Source organism: Rhinolophus sinicus, chromosome 18, assembly GCF_057876585.1.
Source record: "Rhinolophus sinicus isolate RSI-liver-muscle chromosome 18, RSI-T2T, whole genome shotgun sequence".
NCBI lineage: Eukaryota > Metazoa > Chordata > Mammalia > Chiroptera > Rhinolophidae > Rhinolophus > Rhinolophus sinicus.
Genome location: NC_142518.1, coordinates 63578463 through 63606376, shown reverse-complemented (window position 1 = coordinate 63606376; position 27914 = coordinate 63578463). Strand labels below are relative to the sequence as shown.

Below are 27914 nucleotides of genomic sequence, written 5' to 3'. Positions count from 1 at the left end.
CTTTTTTCAGAATATGAGTAGCACTGGGTTTAGCCAGATAGTCTTCTGATGTCATGTAATAAAATAATTGAATATGTACTATTAGACAAGATATAAGAGAGCATAGAAGTTACATCGAGGATTTATTCAAGAAAAACTCGTGTGAGAAAAGACAGCTCATGTAAAAACAGTGAAAATGCTTCAGAAATAGGAATATCAGTTTGAATGTCACAGAAACCAAAAGTGTTATCCCTGGGAATAAAGATACCATTGATAATAAAACTTATTGTTTTGACTTTTCCCAGGACTCAGAAAATGAACCATTGGTGTATAAAAAAGCTCCAAGGAAAAAATGCGCATGTCTGAATGACTCTCTACAACCTCTCCTTCAGTTCTGTCGTTAACACTGAATGTAGATTTATGAGGACAGAGAAATTAGACTCAGCAACGCTACAGAGAATGGATTTGTGGGGAAGCCCTGCACTGGATGATTAAGGTAGAGTTGAGGGGTAGTTGGCTTTGTAGTTCCTAAAGGAAACTAAACGTTAGCCATGTGGAATTTTCTAGAAGTTGCCTTCATTTTGCGACAAGATATAATTCTCTGCTTTAAATACATTTAATACATTTGAATGAATGGCAGTCTTAGAAACTGAACAGACTATTCCTCAAAGTTTTTTTAAAGAAGAGCGATAGTTCTGTCATACTTCCAAAACGAATATATTTTAGTCATTCAATAAAGACCATACAATGCTCATGAAATTGCAAGGGAAAACAATAACCCTGCCAAGAACAAACAGAAAGGTAAAATGCCAAGCCTCTCTACAATTCTTTTTTTCCCCCAAGTGCTAAAAGTGTTGGCAAACATGTGTATGCAGGCCCTGGTAATAAGCAAATGAACACATTTAACCTCTGGGCCAGATGAGCTGTATGAAAGAATCATGTCAGATTGTGTAAAATCTAGGGGAAGCCACATAAGATGTCAGTACAGAATGAGATAATTCTGTTTCAGTGAGCTACTGCTTTCGGAAACTGTATTTCATGGAAAGCAAAATGATCAAGTTAAGAGAGATCTATAGAGATAGTTTAGACTAAGTTGCTAAATTTACAAATGGGTAAACTGAGACCCAAGTAAGAGAAGTGATTTCCTTTAGGAAGGTGCATAGAAAAGCAAAGATATACCTGACCAGTGCACATGTGCTTGGGTAGAGCTGTTTGAAACATTCAGGCTTACTGAATACTTTTCCAGATTTTCCTCCCCTGGAGACCTCGTAATTCTTATTCACAATACAAAATACTCCCTGACATTTCTATTCAGGGCATTTCATGAGGAAAGCAGAACGGATATTGTATGTAATAGTGATAAATACAAAAGAGGCTAAGGTCAAACCAGGCGTGATTCAAACTTACTTATGACCCAAACCCATGGGGAGCAAGGTGTGTTCTTCCTATTTGAGCAGAGGGCTGTAATCATCTCCCTTTCATCTTGCATAAAGCATGTTTTGCTCAATAGCACTATCCCCATTTAATAACCCAAGTGATGAATTCACAGTGCTAAATTAAAGGAATTTCTTCGTAATACTACTAACTATCTCTTCATCACGGAAGAATGGCACCTAAAGGCTTATTTTAAGCTATGTATTCCATTCTGCTTTCCTGCTCAACACTACTTCACTACCAGTTGGAGGAGAAACAGCCTTTCTATGGCAAGAAACACCTTTTCATGCCATAGAAAGACTACCTCATTCTGCCACTCACTAGCTGTGCAACTTTGGACAAGATACTTAATTTCTCTGAGTTTCAACTTCCTCATGTATAAAACACAGTTCACACAAAGAATTAAATAAGACCATTAAGCACCAATGCTTGTTGGGTAGTAGGTGTTGAATATGAACAATAGTTGAATATGAACATTTCGGAAAGCATTATCTTCTAATACCAACCTGGAATAGGTTCCTGGAGAATGAAATAGAATAAAAATAGAAAATGCTCTTTTTCGGACTCATAAGCAACTTTAAAACAATGGAGGAACATAGTAGTAAAAACATAAATAATGTAACCTTGCCCTGTTCCATAGGCCTGGATTTACCACTAGGTAATTACTTCTTCCTGTGTAAGATTATATGTGAATCAAGTATCTTAAGCTGGCACAGCCCTGGGTGCTTTATAGATAGTATGGGTATTAGTGGGTGTTAAAATCATACGTACATATTCATACAAAAAAGTGCACATACACATATACACACCTGCATAGGGGCTTGCCGTGAGAAACCCTAGCCTGATACCATGTTTAGTTTAAACTGTGAGGTATTTTATTTTCTGTACCTTTTGATTCTTTACTTGCACCCTCTGTATCAGAGGCTGTCCTGTTTCTCAGTCACTGATTATTGGTTTCAAGGAACAGAAACCTATTCAAGCAAGGTTAAACAGAAAGGAATTTAATATAAGCCTGCAATAATCTCATGGAAATCCAAGGGCAACCCACAAAGCCCAGTCAGGACCCTAAAACTAGAAATTTACCTGTTAAGTCAGAAGCTATGGTTCACTTTGTCTCAAAAAACAAAGTCTTCTTCATTTCTGCTTTTCTCCTCCTCTGTCTTTCTCTCTCAACTTGCTTCCTCTGTTTTCATGTGGCACACTTTGGCTAAAGCAGCCATTCAGGTCAATCATCTGCCCATTTTCTAACTAGATCTATGCATCTTTTTTAAACACTTGAGAAAGAGCAGTGGTTACCAATGGATTGGCATCTTACGATATGTCCATCCAGGTGTGTCTGGGGCTGGGGGTGTGGAGCACAAAGCTCCTGAAGTTCTCCATCCATGTGAAAGGGACTGCCTATGCCAAACGAAGAAGTTGGATTTGAGCAAACAACTCAATTACTATAACATCTTTGCTGCTCTCAAAGCCATGAGTTGTCGGGTGAAACAAACCTGGAAGCTGTGAATTTTACTTTTTCAAAATGAAATAAGCCTAGAAAATAAGGTATTACACACCTATTGATTTGTGCTAAGCTTGACATGTAAATCATCCTCAGCAAGCCAATTGCATCACATCATCATCGGTATCATTTGTGCACTAAAAACTCTCTAATCCAATAAGTAGGATTCAGTAGTTCATTGGTTAGTCAAAGTGATTGATTTGATCAATCATTAAAATATATGGTATGTCTTAAATATTTTAACAAATATTTTCTGGTAACATGTTGATTAGTAGATAGTTTTCCCTTTGTATGGCCCAATACATGGATTCCATGACTTTTTTTTCCTATCACCAGCCATTTCCTTAGGTATGAGTTTACTTTTGGTGTATTGTACTATCTTGCTTGCACAAGCCACATCCATAATAATTTACAGTTCGGGTTCCTTTAAAGTGAAATGAGAACTTATAAAGACCTATGAGAAGAAATGATATAATATCTGAGATTTGTTTCAAAATAATTGTGGCAGGGGAGTGGATAGGATACAGCTGGAACAAAATTGGACATGTATGTATATTTGTTGAAGCTGGGTGATGAAAATATCATGTTAATTATAGGAGACTCTAATTTTAGCTATGTTTGAAGTTTTCCATAAAAAAAAAAAGTGAAACACAAAACATGTGAAGCAATCCGAGTGTAGAATCTTCTTCATTATTACAATTTTCCCCATCTTGTACTTTTTTCTCACCCACACCTAATTTGACAGATTTTTTTAGCACCCTGCCTTTACTGAGTATTACAAAAGCATTCAGCCTAAATTTTACTGAAGCAACAACTCACTTTGTATTCATAGTTCATCAGTTTACATAATATTTAATTAAATCGCATAATTACATTATTATGTACAACTGGCACAAATTTGGAACAAACTCAACTAATTTTCAGTAAGCATACAACTTAAATGTTTGAAGCAGAAGTACCTGGGCAAACTAGACTCTTTTAACCACACTACTTCTAACCACGCTACTAACCACAAATAATTAGTGTACCATGGCCATTCGTCACTGGGTCTTAGTGTCAATTAATCCAGCAAACTGATTAAGTGGAAGTTTACTAAGAGAGAATCTACTGTACTGCTGTTGTTATTATTATGTGTTCTACATTTTTTAAACTTAAATCCTAACTTCAATTAATCCTCTTTCATGATTTCAAACTTGGGACAGTTGAAGATTTTACACTTGCCTCAAATGAACTTCTGGACTGTAATGGAGGCAGTGGGGCCAATTTTTTCAATTACTTATAGTTGGCAAGCGAGGGGAGGGGGGTATTTAATTTCCATATTCCTACTATTGTGTCTTCCCGCTTTCCCACAATTCTGATTTAGCTTGCCCACTTAAAAAAAAAAAATAGAAGTTAGGTTATTTTACAGACATTGGCTTTGGCAAGAAGCCTGATTACACTTGCTAAGCCTCCCAGTAGCAATATCGAGGAATTAATTAAAATACTGAGACCAGAGTACCTTACAGAGAGACAAAGAATGAGTGTTCTGGTAGTCCCCAATTCTAAGTTTCTGCAATAATTTGTTGATATACCTTGAGGAAGTAAGTCAGCTTTTATTTCACTGTGCAGGGTGACAAAAGGTGATATGACATACCAATTTTTTTTAATGGTAAAACCGTAGGGACCAAAATTCCCTTTCTCCTCCTCCCTCCATGACACCTCATAAAGCGGCTTGCAGAATAAACTAGTCATACTGCACACTGAGTTTCTTTTATCAAACTCATAGCCATGGATGTTGGAAAGGCCTGCTTTCCCTTTGTTTAACCACTTCAGTGTAACTAACTCATGAACACACAGGAGCAAGGCAATTTGCTCCTCCGTTTTCCATCTCGGGTGTACAGCAGCAGCACGCAGTCAGAGTCACGCAGAGTCCGGTCTTCAGAATGCGTGCTGTAAGCTCAGAGGGGCTAATAATCAAATTAGGCTGCTAACAAATGGCAATTTATAATGCTGAAACTAATGAGAGGTCAAAGAACTAAACTCTGCAAGGAGTTTTAATTATCCTGTCCTTTGTGACTCCGCAAGAACATTTTTAAAGGAACACTGTCACTAGTATTCAACTGGCACTTTTAGTTTCATTAAGAAGATTTGCATAACCTAATACATAAATGGGAAATACACATTTTCTTTCCAAGGAAAGCAGAGGTCTCAAACTTTTATTTTCAGGGCTAGAAAACAAGCACTGTCGTGGTTTGGTGTTCAATTACAATACCATTCATGGAATCCTTTCTTTCCCATAGCACTGATGGGAAACACGGTGCCTCTTTTCAAGGCAATACTAGATTGGATAGCGTGTGGAAAGAGAATAACTGTAACAAACAAATCAACTGCAATAGATTTTTCTGTCCTTGTTTTCTGTGCCATTTCACTTTTCTTACTTTTCTTCGTTTCCTTTCGTTCTTTTTTTTTTCTTTTCTTTTCTTTCTTTTTTTTTTTTTTTTTTTTTGGCCAGTTTGTTCGTATTTTATGGACGCCATGATGCTCAGACCTTGACTGCAAACTTCTGCAGTGTGCGTACAGCTGTTTCTTCCACTGCTGCTTCTTGGTCTTCAGCTTCAAATCATCCTTGTTGAGCCAGCAACACATGGTGCATTTTCTTGGGTCGTAGATCCAGGGACTTGGTGCTTCTTGCCCTTAAAGAATTTCCTGAGGTTCTCTATCTGAGTCTGGTTAATAACAGGGAGAATGCAGGCAGTGGGTTTGCAATCAACACGGATGCTGGAGAGCTTGGACACCGCACCGCTCATCACTTTGGTAACGCGCTACTGGGACAACGCCACCTTCAGGTTGCTAGCTGTTTCAACACCTCCTCCTTCTTGCTACGAAGGTCTCAAGCCTTAATCTTGGCCCTGGCTACGCAAGCTGCCGCGGCCGCTGCCTGCTCCAAGGGAAAAATGCTTCTTTTACTTCTTATTTGCACTTCCCTCTGTCACATATATATCCATACACCACCACCACAACCTCACATCCACAGATCAAAATACTCTTCATCTTTCATGGCCTAACTTCTTTCAACGCTGTGTTTGAGAGGGGTTTGTTTATGTATGTGCTTGTTTGGAGGGGAATGGCAAAACTGACTAACAGAAGAAAGCCACAATACCAACTAAATATGTAACTTCTCAGGCAACAATAAAAACAAAAAGCTGCTACCCTTAAAAGCTGGAGAAAAGATTAATTCAGAGGAGTTGGAGATGTTGGCCTCAACAGGCTGTGAGCACTGATGGTCTGGATAGGATTTTGCCACCTAAGGTAATGTCCACCCATCAAGCTAATTTAAGGCCAAAGAATGAATCTGGGCAAAGAGTTTTCGTTTATCGATAACTCTGTTGATAAAACAGCAAATAGAACACAAGAGCTTGTCCCTATCATCAGGGTATCAACTTGCCCAGAGCATTAAAGGGTCTGGGTGTTGGATTGGTTGCCTTTATGGTTGAAAAAAATGTCAAAGAATAAAGCAAATTCAACAAGAAAATTGGGAACGATGCAAATAACAAAAGCTTTCTTCCTGGAAAGGAAGATAAAATCTGGAAATTCTACTGCTAAACTTGTCATGCTCTACTGTTCTTTCAAATTATTAGTCCATTATTTTACGAGACAGTATATCTTAAAGGCTAAGAGCATGGGCCTTAGAGTCTAACTGAATTCCACTTCATGTAGTCTTGGGCAGGTTACTTTTTTCTTTTTTTTAAGTCTCAGTATCTTCATTTGTAAAACTGGGATACTAGCAAGGCAGCAAGAGTCCAGGCTTTGGATCCAAACTGCCTGGGTTTAAATATCTGCTCCATCATTTACTGGCACTGTGACCTTGAGCAAATTGCCTAACTTCTCTGTGGCTCAGTTCCCTCCTCAATAAAATGGGGGCAACCGATTATCAGGACCTCATAGAGGCATTGTAAAAATGTAGCATACGTGTAAAACAACTGGTAAGAGCTCGGTAAGTATAAGCCATTAGTACCTACCTCAGAAAGTTATTGTGAGGATGAAATAAGAACAAAAGAAAAGCTTTTAAGCTCGGTATAATAAGTGCTCAGTAAATGCTAGCTTTTGTTTTGTATTTTCCTTTGACTCTCCGGCTAGCTTTTAAGTTCATACAGAATGGGTCTTACTTTTTTTTTTTTTTTCATGATACTATAATATCTAGCACGGGGTTATATGCAAATAGAAGTGACTCAACTATAGCCAGAGGAAAGAATAAAGTGAACAAGTCTTCATGCAAAAGTAGAAACTCAAATATCAAAACTGTGGACTCACAAGCCATGAAAAGAATCTGTTTATTAAAAATTGATGATACAGGTCAAACAGCATAACTGATTTTTGACAAATTATAAATATCACCAACAGACAAGTTGGTGTTTGATTTCTGACTTGTGTAGGGGAGACAAAATAATTTTGCCTCTATCTGTCTGAGTTCTTAGCTGAAACCCACCCCTCACCCCATAATCAAACAAATTAACAGGAGAAAAAAACAAACAATTTTAATTACATATGTGTACAACGTACATATAAGAGTCTGAAAAAAATATGACACTCAAAAGGTGGCCAGACAATTGAGGCTAAGGAAAGGGATAGGAATCTGGGGCTTCAAAGCAGGAAAGGCAATTCAATGAAAGGTGAGAAGAGCAAACATTTGGTAAACAAAGGTTTCCATGTGGTGCAGATAAGTTTTGCAAATGAAAAAGTGATATCTGGTAATAGCTCTCTGGTACAGCCCCCTTTCTAATTAAAATTTACTTTGTAAATGTAGATTTCCCTCCAAAAGGGTCACTTCTACTCTGTTTTCAGAGCTTCTCAGATGCCTGAAATTTCTCAAAATAATCCTTATAATAGGCATATTTTGGGGTGGTATATTCTGATACCCTTCACTTAAAAATATTAATGACTACAATAGATGATTCAGAAAAAAAAAGGCCATGCTAATGGTGTTACATAGACACAGCTAGAGGGGTAGCTCTCACACTTGAGATTTCTGTGAATCACCTACAAATTTCATTACGTCAGTATGCCACCAAAAGCTTACTTCACAATTTATGCTTTACACACATAATACTTTACTATTGTTCGCTTAATATCTTTTTTATTTAAATTAACTTGAATTGTTTTTACTTATTGATTTGAAAACAGTTTATTTCATTACATTATATTTGTCATAAATAGAAGATAATAGTAAAAAATATATATAATGAAAACAAAAGAAGTTCTTGAAATCTAGCTAAATATTGTTGCCTGGCAAAGGCTCCTGAGTCTGTGGATTTTGAGATCTGCTTGTTCATGTTGTTGTTGTTGTTGTTGTTGCTGCTGCTGCTGCTGTTGTTTAAAAGTTTGATTAGAAGGTGCCAGAGAAATGTTCAAAACAAACTTGCACCTAAGTGAAAACTGAAACAAAATTTAAAGGGGAAAGCTTCCCCACTCTGGTTCAGCATTACTTAACACCTATGTGTATATACTTTGTGGACCACATGAAATTGAGAACGGAAAAGGGGCCACAGGTTAAAACTGGCAAGGTCAGGAGACTGAAAATAACCACATAAGATGGTGTGAACATAAAAAAAAAAAATTCGTAGCTAAATTGGGCCGTGGCAGGAAGTCACATCTTTAGCCTGAAGCTTCCTTCATAAAGTCAATCTTCACCTTAAGTGAGCCTGTCTATTGTCTATTTGCACCTAAGATGACATCCTTGGAATGTCAGTAATCCCTTTTTCTGGACCAGAGCAGGAAACTACAGTATCCCTCATTATTATTCTTGTCCCTTGATTAACATCTCTATGTGAAGTATTAACTATCCTGTACCCACCTTTGTAAAAGAAGTACCTGTCTCTCCAATTTACTTTTATCCAATCCCAGAGATTTCCCCACTTTGCTTTCTCCCACACCTTTACTCTACCATCAGTGGATTTCATGTAACCCTCCTCCTCTGATTCTATGTGTAAAATAAGCTGCAAACCGTCGTTTTACAGAGCATTTTCTCAGTCCATTGAGATTTTGCTTCCTGGCAATAGTCGTCAGTTTGGCTCAAATAAACTCTTATAAGCTCTCTCTTAGGTTGGATGTTTTTCTTCAACAAAATCATTTTATGATTTTACAAAACACTGGCATAGATGATCAATGGAGAATGGTTTCTGGGTCCCCTAACACCAGTACAGCAGTGTCTCTTAGGGTGTAGCTGATTTTGTAGCTTCAAAATCACCTGCATCAGAAACACCTATAGATGCTTGTAAAAACAGAGAGAGAGAGAGAGAGAGAGAGAGAGAGAGGTTAACTAATGAATCACTACTTAATCTGATGACTGGCACCCAGGATATTACATTATTAAAAAACACCCTCAGGTGATTTTTGATACACAATAAAATTTGAAAACCAGGGCTATGTTATAGCAATTACCGAAGAAGGTGGAAACCACCCCTATAGCAGCTCTGAAGATACAGACAAGCTGAAAGGAAAATTGAAAGGAGAATTTAGCTAAAGGAGGTAATCTGCCCCAGACAGGAAGAGTGAGGCTGCAGCATGAGAGATAAGCATTGCATTTAATTGGAGTATTCTAATACCAGAATGAGGAAAGGAAAGAGAGAGAGAGAGAGAGAGAGAGAGAGAGAGAGAGAGAGAGAGAGAGAGAGAGAGAGAGAGAGAACGAGAAAGAAAGAAAGAGAGAGAGAAAAAGAAAGGGCATCCAGCAAGAAGAGACAAAAGGATTCATGGAAGAAAGAGATTGATTTACAAGAAAAGATGAAAGGAAATGTGGCTTTGCTAAGCGATCACTAAGCAGGGGTGTGATAAGTTTACAAATGCCTGAATAGTATACTAAAAAGAGAAGGACGGGTTTAAGTAAGAACAAGCAAAGATAATTAGACATTAAAGGAATGTAATTGACCAAATTCTCATTCTATATACCTCAACCTAAGCATTCCTGCTCTAAATGTTATGTCCAACTTCTGCCCTAAGGGATATGCTCTGATCGTCCCCTCCCCCAAAGAGGCCTGAGCATCTCTCTAGTGTCTACGCCTTTGTCCAAGCACACACCTCTGAAGGGGAGCAGAATATGCCACCCCAAAATATACCTCTTTGACATAAGGATAATTTTGAAGATAAATTTTGGAGAGATTGCAGACACAGGAAACAAACTAGAAAGTTGCCCATTTGTTAAGGATATTTACATTTATAAGGGAACTCTCCATTTGTAAGGGTGCATCCACCCCCACCAAGAAGAGGAGGATAACCATAAATCACAAGAGAATTTTATCAATGGAGAAGGCACTAACTTAAATCTGCACAACAACCTTACTTCTAGTTACCTTGCTTTTCCTGGACACCTCTCTTAACCTTCCTCCCCCGCCCTAATATCATTCTTTTGTCTTTAGCTGAAGATGGTATTTAAGGTGGTGATTTGGGCCACTTGGGGGAGTTTTACTCAGTTTTTCTGGGTATCTCTCATGTATACAGGAGGTATATATATTATTAAACTTCTTGTTTTTCTCCTTTCAATCTGTCTTTTATTAGAGGCATGGGTCAGAGCTAAAAACCTAGAAGGGTAGAGGGAAAATGATATCTCCTCTCCTCCACCTCCTAACCATCGGGCCATTGTGGCTGTCATGACCTCCACACTCTTTCCAAAATTACAGCCTAGACTCCCACTCCCCTAGGGCAAAGCCTGGAGGTCTAGTGGCCCTAACACCTTAAGAGCATTATAGAAGAGACTACACTGGAGCTCAGCAGCCTTCCACTTTGAGAAGATGAGAAATAGATTGGCAGTAGGCCCAGACTCTGGCAAAACTGACCAATTTTTGCTCCTGCATCCTTTTTGTGCCACCCCTAGCTCAGTTCCCAGACATCTCAAAATATATAAGTATGTGTCACTCCTCTAAGAGGAGAAAGGGATCAAATAGACACTATTAATGTATGGAATGTCTTAATATGTTAGCTCTGGGAGCAGGAATGGTGATTACTTTAAAAGATCCCTGTGGAGAAAGGAAGATGCTTATATCAAATAAAAGAATTCTCAAGTTAGAATTTTAGACACCGGGGCACCTGAGTGCTGAGCTTTTGGCAGGGGTGAGGGGGGGTGGGGAGGTGAAGAATTCCATCAATAGACCACAGTTTACCACATTAGTGACTCTGCATGGAATCACAAATAAATTTCCCTCTTCCCTTTTAGGTTCTTGGCTGAGACCTTCTCCCAAAATAAAAGACAGCTTAACAAGAGAAAAACGAACAGAAGTTAAATAATATGTAAACATGGAGAGACCCAGGAAAACCGATAACTCCCTGAGCTGAGAGGGCCCAAACCACCACCTGAAATACCATGTCCAGCTAAAGAAAAAGAAAAATGTTGTGGGAGAGAGAGGCCAGTTATGGGAGGTTACCCGGAAAAGCACAGTAAACAGGGGTAAGGTTGTTATGTAGGTTTAAATCAGTGCTGTCTCCATTAATAACAGTTTCAGAGATTTAGAGTCATCTTTCTCTTCCTGATAGAGAAAGGGAGACACTCTTACAAATGGAGATTTCCCGTACACATGTAAACATCTCTTACAAAAGCGCAACTTTGTTTTCAGAGATTCTCCCGTGTCTGCAGCCTCTCCAAAATAATAAGCCCAAAATAATTCTCATGCCCAAAAAGCATATTTTTGAGTGGCATATTCTTCTGTTCCTTTACTGCATTAGTGACTCTAAACTGCTGCCCCCAAATTCCAAACTGATCGGTGACCCCTGAGAAAACCTAGATGTCAGAGCAATGGCCCCTACTACCCTGTCCCCTGACAGCTCAAGAACATTAACCTGTCAGAGATTTACTGAGACCACTTACTGAAGGCCTGTCATCACAGCATAGTAGTTTGTAACTTTAGATTCTCAATTTTATTCAGATTTATGTAAAGATCCACATATACCACCTGTGTTTTCTTTCCCGGTCCTTTTATAGTTTCTTGATAACTCACTTTACTGTGGAATCGCATGAGCTTAGAATGCTGTTCAATCAGCCAAAAATTTCCTGACTGAGAGAATTATTAAGTTAAGAAATGTGGCATAAATGGCATAATTTGAGACTCAAGCTAGACTGGACTAAGAAGCGGAAATGCCGAGTAAGGGCTTAAAATATACTACTTGATGGATGGCCTGACTCATTGCTGGGTCTCTTCCATCTATATGTTTTATGTTATAAAGTAGCACTGTACTTTCCAAGGAATTTCACATTACTGTAGAAGATTCTCTTCATTGTGTTTTAATTGGGCTTTAATGTAGAACATATTTGAATGACTTCTTCATCAGCTGAATAGTGTTTCTATCAGAAGCAGATAAAGGATTAATCCCTATGACTGTGAATTACTATAATGGACCTCTGTTGCTTTTGTCTGTCCAGCAGAACCTTCTTTCCTGTGGGGAAATAAAGTTTATATGTCTTTTCTGTGGGGAAATACAATTTATATGGTTATAATACTGTCCTGGCCATAGGGAAAGTCTTATGACCCAGGTATGGACAATCAGAATACCCCATCCCTTTGCCCCAATCATTGGTCCAGGGGTGAGCACATGATTTAAGTCAGGCTAGCCAAAGGTGCTTCAGCTGACATTGCTGCATGCATCCCTGGGGTGACTGATAAGCATCCTGCCATCCCTGTAACTCTGTCAAGGGTAGCTATAGGAGAATGAAAGAAAACAGAAGTGATGGATGGAGAGAGAGAAAATTGGAACTCTTTGATCTAGCTGTGCCTGGAGCTAACTGAAACCCCCCTTCCTCTTCACAGGAAAATGAACCAATACATATATTTTTTTAACGCTAGTTTGCATTGAGCTCCTGACACTTGCAACCAAAATATTTCCAAATAATACATTTCCATGCTTTACTTAGGAAAAATGAATTAAATATAATTCATATATTTGGTCTCTTTTTGTTTTATGTAATTGGTCTCTTTTTCAGAAGGTGGGGGTAAATAAACTTTGTGAATCAAATCATATGATTGGTAGCAGAATATGCAACCCCAAAACATGCCTCTTTTGCATAAGGATTATTTTAAGCTGATTATTTAGAGACACTGAAGACACAGGAGAACCTCTGAAAATGGAGTGGAAATTAGCCATTTGTAAGGGACATTTACATTAGAAAGGGGGCCTGTAGCAGGAAGAGAGCTATTACTAGACATCTCTTTTTCACCCAAGAGGCTTATCTGCATAGCTAGGCAAACTTTGTTTTGCATACATTTCTCTGATCTTCCTGTGAATTGCCTTCCCCTCCTTTGAAGCGTCAGACCCCTATCTTTTTCCTTAGCTCAGGATGGTATATAAGTCTGAATTGCTTGGCTGCCTTTTGAGTCATCTATCTTTGTGGGGCTTCCATAATTTTTTTTTTTCCTGCTAATCTGTCTTTCTATTACTGGTGGAGCGGGGAGGTCTCTGCCAAGAACCTAGAAGGGTAAAGGAAAAATTATTTTTCCTCCCCTGCACATACTACATAAAAAATAACACATTGTTTAAAGGAGACTCGTTGGGAGTCTTCCGGAGTGCAGATTTTTTTTTTGTTTTAAGGAAAGACATTACAAACCAAATGGAAAGATGCAACTAACTCACTGTGATTCTACTCAGCTGGCTTTCATGATCTCAGAGAGATAGCAATGACTTTAGTGATTTCATTACTTTCTGAGTTTAAGTCTCACCCTTGTAGGTTTCGAAATTTGATTTAGTTGGTGCACTAAGATAGGATCTGTCCCTCAGGGAAGGATTCCCATTAAGCAAGCTCACAGAGACTAAAATAGAAAACCAAAATGCCAATTCATTGACAATGAGAAAGACAATAATCCATTGGACCAGAATCTTCACATCAGTAGGTCTGCATTCTGTTCTATAGAGCAGAAGTTACATCTTGATAATCTTGATTCAGCCCACATATGCTTTTCCTAGGTGTGTGATATAGTGTAAAGCTTGGAATTAGGTATCAATGTCATCAAGTCATGGAACTTCACATAAAAATCTGGATTTACAACTTCTCTCGAAAAATCAGAATACCTACTGACACTGGTTCTTCCTATGATGACATCAACTGCCTGGATTTGAGTAAGGCCTGAGCCCTTTGTATGACATGGACTTTCCAATATATTAGAGTCCCTGTCAGGACCATTTTCTTCACTTATATTCCCTTCCTAGCGTATACAGGTATTTAAGTTTGATATACTTAGAAAGGAAAGCTACATGTGAAGACAATAAGCTCATTCCTTTCCCCTAGCCACATGGATTGGTTCAACAGTGGGACTGTGAGTGAAGCCAATGTAATTAGAGGAATCTTAAAAGTTTTGCTGGATATGCTGGGGCAAAGCTGCTCACTGTTTTTTTCTGCTACATATGAAAAAAAAAAAGGCATGCATGTCTGGGTGTTGTTGAGAGCCATCCTGGGATTATAAAGGAAGCAAGTCTTATGATGACAAACTACTTCAAAGGAGACAGCAAAGACACCAAAGAAATAGGATGCTTTGGGAATTGATAGAGCTGCAGGATCAGGCCTGTGGGGACAGAGCCCCAGAGAGCAGTTTCCAGGCTCTCGGCCTCGCATAGAAAGGTGCTGGCTCAGGTAGTAAATGGCCATCAACTGTGATTGGATGGCCATCAGCTGTGGCTAGTTGGCCGTCAGCTGTAACCAGTGAGCCATTGAGCACTAATATAACTGCCATGGCTACGCTAGCAGAAAAAATGGGGGCTAGAAAGAAGATGGTGGCTGATCCTGCAAGCAGTATAGTGAGGGTTGCGAATGGTGTGGCCCCTGCTTCCTGTTTCTCCAACCCAGCCACCAACGAGAATATAGTGGTATGACTCCCTTACCTATGGCTCCGTGGATGTTCCTTTTTGGCCCCACCACGTCCTGCATTCGTATGTGGGGAGCGGGAGCAGAGACCCCTCAGGCCGCCCCACACGACAAGGCCTCACCTAAAGCTACCCTGGAATTTTCAGGTACATAGGCATCATTATTTAAACAGTTTGTGTTGAGTATAAAAGGGAGCAAAATATGTCACCCTAAAATATGCCTTTTTGGCATAAGGAATATTTGGGGTTGATTAGTTTTAAGAGGTTGCAGACACAAGAGAATCTCTGGCAACAGAGTATAACTTACCCTTGGTTAGGGAAATTTGCATTTATAAGGAAAATCTCTACGTGTAAGGTTGTCTCCCTCTCTGTACCAGACTATTTAGATGACTAAATCTCAAGAAACTCTTATGAATGGAGAAGTCAGGGACTTAAATATGCAAAACAACCATATCCTTGTCTACTGTGCTTTTCCTGATTGCTTCTTATAACAGGCTTCTCCAATCCCCAACATCTTCCTTTGTCTTTAGCTGAAGATGGTATTAACGGATTGGCTTAGACCATTTCAGGGACTTACTTAGTTTTCTTGGGTAGCTCCCATGTAAACGGGGGGTACTAAACTTCTGTTTTTCTCCTGTTAGTCTGTCTTTTATTACAAGGGGTACGTCTCAGCTAAGAATCTAGAATGGTGAAGGGAATATTATTTTTCCTCCCCTATAGGTGATTTGCTACAAAAAGTATTCTAATATAGGAAAAATATTTTTCCCCAATAGACTACCTAGCAAAACCATTGTTATTCATGCGAGCATGGCAAAACCCCTTAGAAATCCTGAGGCAAAGTAGGTTGAGAATTACTATTCTCAGCTACAAGATACAATGAAATTAGTGTTAACTTACTGAATCCCACTTTTAGTCCCACCTTCATGAGACTGTACCTAGTTCACCTGGGTTAGGCTTTTTGACTTGGCCCACACATGGCTAGTCACAGTCTTTTTATAAAGATTTCAGATTTGAGATCAATTATCTTACCCCAATCTCCAAGGTTTGTGTGAGAAAATTTATAGGCCTGTTACGGATACCAGGACCGGAAAGAACCCAAGCGGCACTCAGAGAGTCAGGAAGGTCAGCTTTATTACACCTGTGGGCTCAGTGGGATCTTTCCCAAATACTGAGCCCCTAGCAAGGTTTTGAGCAGGTTTTTACGGGTTGGGGACTTCCTTGAGTTGGGGAAGGGGCAGGTGTCATCTGGTGATTGGCTTGGGGTGTGGCTTCGAGGGGGTTATGCGGAAGTGGGCTGGGGCTTAGGCTGGGGACCTCTCTCTCCCCGCTTGGGCCACCATTTTAGGTCAGTTCCACGTGGCAGGGAACCATTTTAGGTCAGTTTCTCCATCAGGCTTACTCATGTACGGTGAGTAAGAGGAACATATACAATTGCATTGCTATGTAATCTAATTACATAAGATATTTTTAAATCCAGGAAAATATCTCTTATCTAAAGAATTATTTGGTGCTTGTGTGATGTCAGAGTGGTAGTGGATGGGGGGAGGGGGGTTTTCAATGGGGGGAGGGGGGTTTTCAATGGGGGGAGGGGGGTTTTCACTGTGTGAGGGGTATAAATGATAAATGTCTATTACACTGTTTTGTGCACCTGAAACTAATTTTAAAAAATGTTAAAAAAAAAAAAAAAAAGAAAAAGAATTATTTGGCAACTCTAACAATCTGAAATATAGATAAAGATCTTTCTATGAAACTGCATTACACATAATGAAGTTCTTACAAGAATGTACATTGCTTCAGTCAGAGGACAGCCCCCGCCCCGGGTCCGTGGATCTATTTATTCTCATTTTGTACAGAATTAAAGCAAAACTAATTGGGGGGGAGGAATAAAAATTTAGAAGTAGTAAATCAGAAGTGTGTGTGTAGAGGTAGTATTGTTAAAAGTAGGCACTGAGCGAAAGGGAGAGAAACAGAGAGCTAGACAGAGACAAAGAGACTGAAGGGAACCAAAGTTTTCCCATCCTGAAGCTGCTTTGGGGGGACATTGATTTTAAGCTTTTATTAAAAAATAAGATGCAGAAAGAACCTTTGACCCTCCTCCCTTTCCTGCCCAAGAGATTCAGACAGAGAAACCTGCTTCAGGCAGGAAATCTTAGAATGCTGCCTGAGCCTAACTGGAATTAAGTATGGTAAATAAAAAGACGTCAGGCAGGCACCTGTTAGCTAAATACCTCCTGTGTCCCACTGTTTCTGAGTTACCCAGCGAGAATGTCCCGGCCAGGTGTGTTCCACTCTTCCTCAAGTACCTGTAAATCGCCCATTCTCACTTCTGACATCTAAAACTCCATTTCCCCCCTTTTCTCCTTTGTCCAAAATGTCTCACATATCCAATGTTGCCTTACTGTCTTTGGAATTTTCATGCTTATGTGAATTCCACATGCACATGTATTAAAACGTTTGATTTTTTTTGCCTATTAATCTATTTTTGTTGATTATTAGGCCAGCTAGAAGAACTTAAAAGGTGGGAGGAAAAGTATTATTTCTTTAGCTCCCACAAGACAAAGAGAGAAAGACTCAGAAACCACAGCATTATCATTGAACCAGAGAAGCTGAAATACAAAAACTATATCTGAAAGCAATAGAGTATCATGTGTAAGGTAGTACAATCACTGGTATTCCTGATTAACCTGAAAGTGAAATTATGTGCACTAGCTTTTATTTAGGAAGACACATAGCTATGTTATATATTTTATAAGTGTTTCTTTCTAAAGAATTAAGCTGTAGTTTTCAAAGTAATATACTTCAGTTATAACAACACAGTTCTTGGCAAATGGTAGGAGTGATATATATATATATATATATATATATATATATATATATATATATATATATATATATATATATCAGATACTTAAAAATCCATTTTGCTTTCTTGTGGATATCATGCCTGTGAATTGAGAATTTGAGTGTGTGTGTGTGTGTGTGTGTGTGTGTATGTTTGTATCTGTTAAAACAATTATTTATGTAGAACATCACCTGTCTACAAAAAAGTTGTGTTAGAATGACCATATTTTTCAACTATAATTTAGATCATATAGTCAGAAAAATAAATTTCTCCAATTCATGAGTGTATGAGGTCTGACAATTAAGTTGGCAAACTCATCCTAGAAAAAGTACTATTAATACATACCTCATTGCTGAATATCACTACAGTCAAAATACTCCCCTTGAGAAGTTATGCACTGACGGCAGCACCTAGTCTATCCTTCAAAGTAATTTTGGAACTCTTTTTCTGGAATAGCATCAGAGCTGTCGTCATATTACCCTTGATGTCCTGAATGTCATCAAAATGTCTTCCTTTCAATATTTCCTTTATCTTTGGGTAAAAAAAGAAGTCATTGGGGGCCAGGTCAGGTGAGTAGCGAGGGTGTTCCAATACAGCTACTTGTTTACTGGCTAAAAACTCCCTCACAGACAGTGCCATGTGAGCTGGTGCATGGTTGTGATGCAAGAGCCATGAATTGTTGGTGAAAAGTTCAGGCCATCTAACTTTTTCATGCAGCCTTTTCAGCACTTCCAAAGAGTGAACTTGGTTAACTGTTTGTCCTGTTGGTACAAATTCATAATGAATAATCCCTCTGATATCGATAAAGGTTAGCAACAGCACTGCAACAAGTTCACAAACTTAATTGTCATACCTGGGAATGAAATTGCTGAGTCATAGTGTAGTCCCATTTTTGTCTTTAGTACATATTACCACTAGGGGCAAGTTTGAATGGTTATTGATAGATTTTAGGGAATGATTGGGATCTGATAAATACCATAAAAATCTTTTAGTGAGACAGCTGTAAACATTTCTGAGATTCACGGAGCCTGAATAGAATAGTGGATGTGATTCACATTCATTCAACAAGCTTTGGTAAGTAATTTAAGATGTCAATCACTGTGTTAGGCATTGGCAGTATAGCACTGAGCAAAGCAGTCTCTGTATGTACCAAATAACTTTACAATTCCCTCTATTAAAAGCATTTACATTTATCAGGAAACATAGGAAAAAAATCTTTGTGACCTGCATTATCAGATAAATTATCCATCCCCACCCCCCAAATTCATATGTTGAAGTCCTCATCCCTAGTACCTCAGAATGTGACTGTAATTGGAGATAAGACCTTTAAAGAAGTAATTAAGATACAGTGAGGTCATATGGGTATGCCCTAATCTAATATGACCAGTGTCCATATAAGAGTAAGAAGAGGAGATTAGGATACATTCATGTGTGTGCACAGAGGAAAAACCATATGAGGGCACAGTGAGGAGGCACCATCTGCAAGCCAAAGAGAGAGACCTCAGAAGAAACTAAACCTTAATCTTAAACCTCTAGCCTCTAAAGCTGAGAGAAAATCAATTTCTGCTGTTTAAGCCATTCAGTTTGCAATATTTTGTTATGGCAAGCCTAGCAAACTAATAACACTTTAGGTTAGACAAGTAATTTTTAGATACGACAGCAAAATCATAATGCATAAAAGAAAAACTTCATAAACTGAACTTAATCAAAATTTAAAATGTCTGTTCTACAAAAGATACTATTAAGAGAATGGAAAGCAAACCACAGAATGGAAGAAAATATTTGAAAATTGTATTTCTGATAAAGGAATTTATTAGGAATATATAAAAAATTCTCAAAACTTACTGATAAGAAAACTAAAAACCCAATAAAGACATGGGCAAGATATTTGAAGAGCCACTTCATCAAAGAAGATATATAGATAGTATAAAAATATATGAAAAGATGCCTGAAATAGTCATTATGAAAATGCAAATTAAAACCAAAATAAGCTACCTCTACACAATGATTAGAATGGCTAACATTAAAATGACTGATCACTCCAAATGTTGGTGGGGTGTGGAGAAACCCAAACCTGCATACATTTCAGTGAGAATGTAAAAGCGTACAACCATGTTGGAACACAGTTTGGCAGTTTCCTTATAAACATCCACTTACCACGCATCTGAGAAATCCCACCCCTTGCCTTCTGGCCAAGTGGAATGAAAACCTATATTCACACAAAAACCTGTAAGAGAATGTTCATAGCAGCTTTATTCATAATTACCCACAACTGGAAACAACCCAAAGTCCCTCACCAGGGGAATGGATAAACAGACTATCGTACAGCCATACAATGGAACACTACTCAACAATAAAAAGGAATGAACTACTGATGCCTGCTGCAAATTAGATGAGTCTCAAATTCATTATGTTGAGTGATACATATACACTGTGTGATTCCATTTACATGTTAGTCTAGAAAAAGAAAAACTATAAGAACATAGGACAGATCAGTGGTTGCGAAGGGGATAGGGTTTGACTATAAAGGTGACAAGCAAGAGTTTTTGGGGGGAGGAGTAGAGAGGTAATAATGAAACTGTTCTGTATCTTCATGATAGTGGTAATGGTTACCTAACTCAGTATACCAAGGGTGCCAAACAAAATGTATACACATGACTTGTATTCATCTTTTGTTATCGGTATATATTGAGTATTACAATTTTAATACAATTTTTTCCTTTCTTAAAACGTGTATACATTTTTTGGCACCCTCTGTATTTGTCAAAATTCATAGAACTGTCACCAAACAGATAATCTTGCTTTATATAAATAAAAGAAATGATACAAAATTGATGGACTCTGGTATCCACACACCATCTTTCCTCCTAAAAAAGAAATCATTTGCCTAGTTTTCTAAAAGTACAGATAAGTTCAAGAATGAGTAAGAATAAAGCAAAAGACACCATGCTGTGCTTGGAGAAATGGAAATAATGTATTATTGGTAAGGAGAGATGCTGAAGTTGTAGACAGGAATGAATTCATGGAGGGACTTGTATGTCCTGCAAAAGAATACCTTCTACTGTGGGGAATGGGAGTTAATGAATGATTTTTAGAAAGATAATTATATGGTCAGCTTTACATGTTACATAAACCAGTCTGGCTGTGATATAGAGAACAAATTTGACACATAGAAAGACTGAAAGCAGGCAGGTCAGTTAGAAGGTGTTTGCTGTAGTGCAAGTAGGATATGAAGAAATCCTTAGCTCATGCAATTGTAATAGGAATATAAAGTAGGGGGTATTCTGAGCCATGTGGAATGTAGGGACATAAGTTCAAGAGAGCTGGAAGGAAAGTAATGACCTCAAAAAAGGATCTTTTAATTTTGGAGGGCTTCCGAGGACCTTCTTCTCACTATCTTCTTTCAGTCATAAGGGAGAGAATCACTGCTTTTTGACCCTATTCTAATTTCCATGATATGTACACATGTAAATCCCAGATCAGTTTTTTAATTACATGGCCTCATATGTTTTTCAGATATTTCTGTGAAATCCAAATGGCAACCAAATAACAGTGATCAAATACGTGTAGTTAAGAGGACCATATATCCCATTTTGCTAAGAGATAGACCATGTTTATTCCTGACTCCAAGCATAATTATTATAGTATATTAACAATAGAACCTCCTTTTGTTCTCAAAAGTACTCTGGTTTGAATGGTAATTTTTTTGTTTGTTTGTTTTACAGGACTTTATTGGGAAACAGTGTGTACTTCCAGGACTTTTTTTCCAAGTCAAGTTGTTGTTCTTTCAATCTTAGCTGTGGAGGGCGCAGCTCAGCTCCAGGTCCAGTTGCCATTGCTAGTTGCAGGGGGCGCAGCCCACCATCCCTTGTGGGAGTCGAACTGGCAACCTTGCGGTTGAGAGGACGCACTCCAACCAACTGAGCCATCCGGGAGCTCAGCGGCAGCTCAGCTCAAGGTGCCGTATTCAACCTTAGTTGCAGGGGGCAGAACCCACCATCCCTTGCGGGACTTGAGGAGTTGAACCAGCAACCTTATGGTTGAGAGCCCACTGGCCCATGTGGGATTCGAACTGGCAGCTTTCAGAGTTAGGAGCACAGAGCTGCAACCACCTGAGCCACCGGACCGGCCCTGAATGGTAAATTTTATGGTCACCCTAACTTATAATAGCTTCCTTGTTTGACTGTTCTTCAGGGGGAAAAATAAATAAACACAAAAATGTCAATAAATTCATCATTTGAGTATAAACCAAGAGAGATTTGTTCATTTATAAAGGCCTATACAAAAGTAAAATAGAATGGAAAGCTAGATAAAATGAACATAAAGGTAATTATTTAATGACATATAAATAGACCCAATTAAGGGACTTGATCCCCAAATAATTATTGAGTTCTTCCCACTTACTTTTTCTCCCTTCGTATTCAAGTTCATGTAAAATTTAAACCCTTACTAATCCTTGTTACTTAAAAATTTCAACAGAGTGCCCCAAGGCCTTGAAGGGAATTAGGAGGTTGTGACTGGTTGCTACATCCCTGACTATTCCCCTTTCAAAGAGTTATCTTTCATCCTGTCTTCTGTAATCCTGTCAGAAGCTAAAGCAAGCTTGCTCAGTAGGGCTTCTTGTGAAATATCAAGAATTTTGCACTAAATCATCACCTCACTCATGCTAGGTCCACATAGGGCAGATAGGAGAGAAAGAAGTATAACAACTTTGTTTTGTGCACACTGTTCTGTCACATCTAGATTGGTTTTTTGGGTTTTTTTAACTCTTATTTATTTTAAGTGCTTTTTCAGGTCCCATCAGCTCCAAGTCAAGTAGTTGTTTCAATCTAGTTGTGGAGGGCGCAGCTCACAGTGGCCCATGTGGGGATAGAACCCGCAACTTTGCTGTTAAGAGCACCGCACTCTAACCACCTGAGCTAACCAGCCGCCCTAGATTGGTTTGTGATACACCCCAAACCCTGTTTTCACATTCTCACCATAAAGCTAAAATACAATTCTGGCCTGTGTAAGCCAATATAAAAGTGACAGACAAATAGAGTACAGAGGGCAAAGAAGATTGGAAGAAAACTAAAATCATGTTTTATTATTTCTACCCATCTGACTTCCATATTAGGGCAATAAATAAACAAGCAGTTGTTGTAATGAATTATAATCACTGTTAGCAATACTCAAAAGAATAGCCATTACATTGCACTTTTGTTTTTTCAGTTCTTCTGCTTGATCTTTAGTTTTAAAATAAATTAAGAGTCCTACAAACTCTTCCCAGGTTCCACAGCTTGAATAAGATACTAAGTCAAAAGATTAATACTTGGCTCTTTTATCTCTGTAACAGTCTGATGCCTTCAAGCTTTCTAAAATGAAATTGAATTTGAATAAGGATAGCACTCCTGAGGTCTGTAAATTGTCAGTTCTCAAAAGGTTCCTTCTCTGTATTCCATATTCTCTTTCTAAATCCTATATGACAGATAATTTAGACCCAATTCTAAGTATAAGATGGAACATGCATGTCAATTTTTCAAAATTTTCTTTTTAAAGGAACTGATTTGCTCTTCAATTCCATTAAGTCTAACAGATATCTACCTAAACTTAATTCACAGAAGCTGTTTTGATAATGGTCAGCATGGGCATTTGCAAAGAGGTAAAGAAAAGGGCTTCCTTTAGTGTCCCTTACCCCCAAGAAGGGATACTCAATCAGTTCCCACCACCTATTATTTATTATGTTACACTGTGGTTTATCTATTTTTCTATTTCACCCACTAGATTCCATGAAGTGCTTGAGGGTAGGGCTTATTTCCCATTCATCTTTATTTCTCTGGCTTAGCAAGAAAGGAATGCAGTAAATTGTTCTTGAATAAATGAATAGGGTCCTATTTTAATTTTGTTAGAGGCCGTACATAAGACTCTTAACACTATGCCTCTTACATAGTAAGTGTTCAATAAATGTTAACTGTTATTTGCTATAATGGGGTCAGATGAAGCTGTATTAGAGCAGATTTGCTATTAAATTTTCAAGAATTTTGCAAGCTGGTTGTCAAATTATTGGTAGTTAGAAATAGGCCATGGTGAGAGTATTTACACCATGGAAATTGACAAATATGAAAATTCTGCACACAGGACTACCTCTTCCCACCCCACCACCACCAAACCCAGCTGTTAAACATTTACCGGCTCTCCAACTGAGGTCAGATAACATACTATCCTGGGACCTGAATCCCTCTAAATGTTTTAATGTGCACAAATAAAGTGTACATGTGATATGCGTTGGATTTAAGAGAGAGAGAAAAAAGGGAAGAAAAGGGGAGCCTATGGGAAAAGGCTGTTGTCTGAGGGAGGTGAGCGTCACAGCTCACCTCCCTGATAATAGCTTTTGGAACCCTTGATGATACAGTCTCCTAATGGATTTAATTTTGACCAACAGGAAAGAATTGGCTGATGATCTCAAGCATGGCAATTGAATACCAACCATTATTATCCCTTAGAAAAACTTCACAAGTTATAGCTTTGACAATATAAAGATTTTCTGTTTAAGTTCACCACAATGAAGTAGACTACCTTGAAAATTTGTGAGTTCTTTGTGTAAATTAGTAGTGTTCTCATCAAAGCTAGATGAAAATATGCAGATATTACAGAGTGAATTCTTACTACTAGCTGATGCTCTAGCAACTTGCTTCTCAAAGTCTGATCTGCAGAATTCTCCAGACTCACCCCAGACCTATTGAATCAGGATCTGCATTTTAAATAGAACCTCAGGTTATTCGTATGGAAATTAAAGTTTGAGAAGGCTTTGCTCTAGATCACCTCTAAGGCCACAGCTAACTCTGGCTTCAAGGCCTCTATCTTGACTTGATGAAGACATACAAATCATGCTTATAATATTTTTCAGGAAATAAAATGTCAGCATAAAACATCTCTATATTAAACTCCAGAAACAAGTTCAAAAATAATCTCAACATACTTAATGATAGGCAAAAATCAGCAAGATGAAATTCAAAATCCAAAGTATGAAATCTATGTTTAGACAAATTCCTAAAACAAGGGAATCAGGCAAATCTACAGGACTAAGGCCTATCAAAGCCATCAGCTGACTGACACACAGGCAAATCATCTCTTATCCTCCTGTCCTAGATTGAGTTCTTTTTATTTGTTCTCATGGGCTTATATTATTTTGTGAGTTTCCTGAAGTCACTGCAGGACTATACAATGACTTACTAAACTAGACCATTTAGTAAGACTTAGTTACAAAGGGAACCAAAGTTTTCCCATCCTGAAGCTGCCTTTTGGGGATATTGATTTTAAACTGTTTATTAAGAAATAAGATTCAGAAAGAACTTTTGGCACTCCCGCCTTTCCTGCCCAAGAGATTCAGACAGACAAACCTGCTTCAGGAAGGAAATCTTAGAATATTCAGTTTATCCTAATGTGAATTAAGTATGGTAAATGGGAAGGCTTCAGGCAGGGGCCTGTTGGCTACATACCGACTGTGTCCCGTTGTCTCTGAGTCGCCCAGCAAGAATGTTCCTGCCCTATGTGTGCGCCCAGCCCTTCCTCAACTACCTGTAAATCGCCCATTCTCACATCTGAAATCTCAGACCCTTTCTCCCATTTTTCTCCTTTGTCCAAAATGTCTCATATACCCAATGTTGCCTCAGTGACTTTAGAATTTTCATGCTTATGTGAATTCCCCAAGTGTATGTATTAAAATGTGTTTTCCTCCTGTTAATCTGTCTCTGTTAATTTGATTACTAGCCCAGCTAGAAGAACTTAGGAGGTGGGAGGAAAAGTATTCATTTTTTAGCCCTCACAGTTACATCTGCTTCTTTCAGGCTCTCCCCTCCTCCCACTGACCCTGGAACAGAGCTCTTTACCAAGTGGGTGCCCAATCAATGCTATTGACTGACACTAATTATTAATAGTGTTATAAGTAGTGCCTTTGTTTCTATATCTTTCCAGTTACTACAAAATCTGCATAACACAACAACAAAACATCCATAATTAAATTATTTATATTAATAAATAGTATATATGATATGAATTTTAACAAATGAATTAACAACAGATATAATGTTACAATTTCTAAATAATATTCTGCAAACACTATTTTCAGTTTAAACTTTATACTATAAACTATCCATGTTTCCCCTAAGTGATCAAATTGATTGATCACTTCTGAGAACCCTTGCCTCTCTTCTGGATCTCTGTTGGATAGAACAGAGTTGGTGAACTTTCTCTAAAGGGCCACACAGTAAATAACTACTTCAGGCTTTGTGTGTCATATAGTTTCTGTCGCAACTACTTAAAAACAGCCATAAAATAGGCAAACCAATTGATGTAATGATGTTGGATCTGCCAGCAGTTTGGGTGTAGGCCGGGATCATGTTTCGTGAGACCGAAGAATGGAAACACAGACCCAGGAGAGACAAAGAGTTTGAAAAAGAGGATATTTTATTGAAAGCAAACGGTCAGAGCTCCCGAGCGGGAGGGGGTCCCGAATGGGGTACCCAGTGACTGAGGCAAAAGCTCTTACTTTTATACCTTCCCTTGCCTGCTTGGGGGAGGGGGCTAGAGACTTCTAAAGGAATTCATCTACTAGGTTTGTCCTGTTTGCCCATCCTGAAGGGATTAATGAAATAACCCATTCCTATCTATCAGATCTGTTCCTTTGTCCAGCCAGAAGGGACTTGAGATTATTTATTAACCTCAAGGAGTATTCTCATGTCTTTGTCATGGAGTGAAGAAGACATTACAGAACCTGGAGTTTCAGGATATGGCTGTCTTTTGTTTATTCCACCAGGGACCTCCCTGTCTACCTAGCAACATACTAACTAACCTGTCTCACAATGAGAGAATGCGCATGGCTGTGTTCCATAAAAACTTCATCTACCCAAACAGGTAGGCCACAGTTTGCTGACTCTGAGTTGGAAGATTCTGTATCACAAGAAGCCAGGGTCTCCTGTTGTACTTACTCCAGGTAAATATTGCTCTAGTTCACATGGATTTGCCCTCCTTCTGAGATAGAAAAATTATAGGCAGTCAGGAAGATGGCCACAGTAAATGGGATTAAAGAGGAAAACATAACAAAGCCAGAGGAAATAACTTTATTCAAGCTGCAGGACTGCCAAAGCCTAGGTGTAGAGGAGGAGGGCCATTTAGCTTGTAACAGACATTCAAGCTGAAGAGCCTGCCAAACACTCAGCCCAGGTTCAGGGAAGGGGGCCAATCAGCTGGCTGACCCCACCAAGACTGACTGCCCAGGTACAGGGGAAGGGGTTCAATCAGCTTGTAGTTAACAATTTCAAACTGCAGAAAACATATGCTGTCTGAAGAGATAAGGTAATAGCCTCTTGTCAATCACAGGTGTCAATCAAGTGGTCCCACACCTGGAGAGGAACAGCCCCCCCCCCCAGACTCCTGTGAGCCACACCTTTTTTGAGCCTTGCTTTTGCTCCCCGTCGGCTCCAAACCCTTTGGAGTGTACTGTTTTTTCGAATAAACTGCTTTTTCACTACTTTCCTCGGTACCTTGTTCAATTCTTTGCTCAAGAGACCAAGAACCTGGACATCACGCTGAGCAGGGCCCACTCTCCAGTAACACGTTTTGGCGAGCCAGGCAGGAGTAGCCCACTGCTTCTCTGCCACCCGGGCTTCCCCCCACCCCCAGCTCGGCACTGCAGCAGCCACGAGGAGGGGACATAAGCTCCAGAGCACCTGCAGCCGCCTCGCCACCGCAGCCACTGCCGGGCCTCGGCAAGCAATGCCCATGTTCCCGTAGCCACCTCTAAAATCTACCTTTCTAGCTTACACTTCTATGAGCCTTTCTCTTGTGCCTGTTCTTATGCTTTTGCAACAAACTGCTTCTGCTTAAACCTGGCCTCTCCGGATCCCCGTTTCCATTCTTCGATAACGTCGGGATCGCATTCCCGGGAAAGTACATCAGGATCCTGATGTCTGGGCAGCCAGAAGTAGCTGCCCAGACATTAGGATCCTAATTCATTCCTTCACAGGAACTTATATGGATCTTTTTTGTTTAATATAAGCCAATGAGTATGATTCAGACAGATGTGTAGACAAAATGTTGAAAGTAAGAAAGGCACGTTTGCACAAATATGTCCCCCTCCCCCTCCTGCCGCCATTTCCCCTTCTTTCCTCTTCTGTCCTTGTGTAAATGCAAAGCTCTATTCTATTCTGCTTATCTTTCTTAACCTGATTCTGGAGGAAAATTCACACACTGAAAATTCTTCCTTGGCTCTAATAATGGAGATGAGCAAGCCCATGAGCCAAGACTGAGCTAAGTTGCCGAAAGAAATCTAGGTTGAGAAGTATGAAGACATTTTTGATTTTCATC

The 27914-nt window shown here is 39.0% G+C and overlaps 1 pseudogene; it reads right to left on the bottom strand.

The window, feature by feature from the left end:
• Window positions 1-5435: 5435 nt before the first annotated feature.
• On the bottom strand, window positions 5436-27331 carry LOC148754632 (large ribosomal subunit protein uL29 pseudogene; annotated as a pseudogene).
• Window positions 27332-27914: the final 583 nt, after the last annotated feature.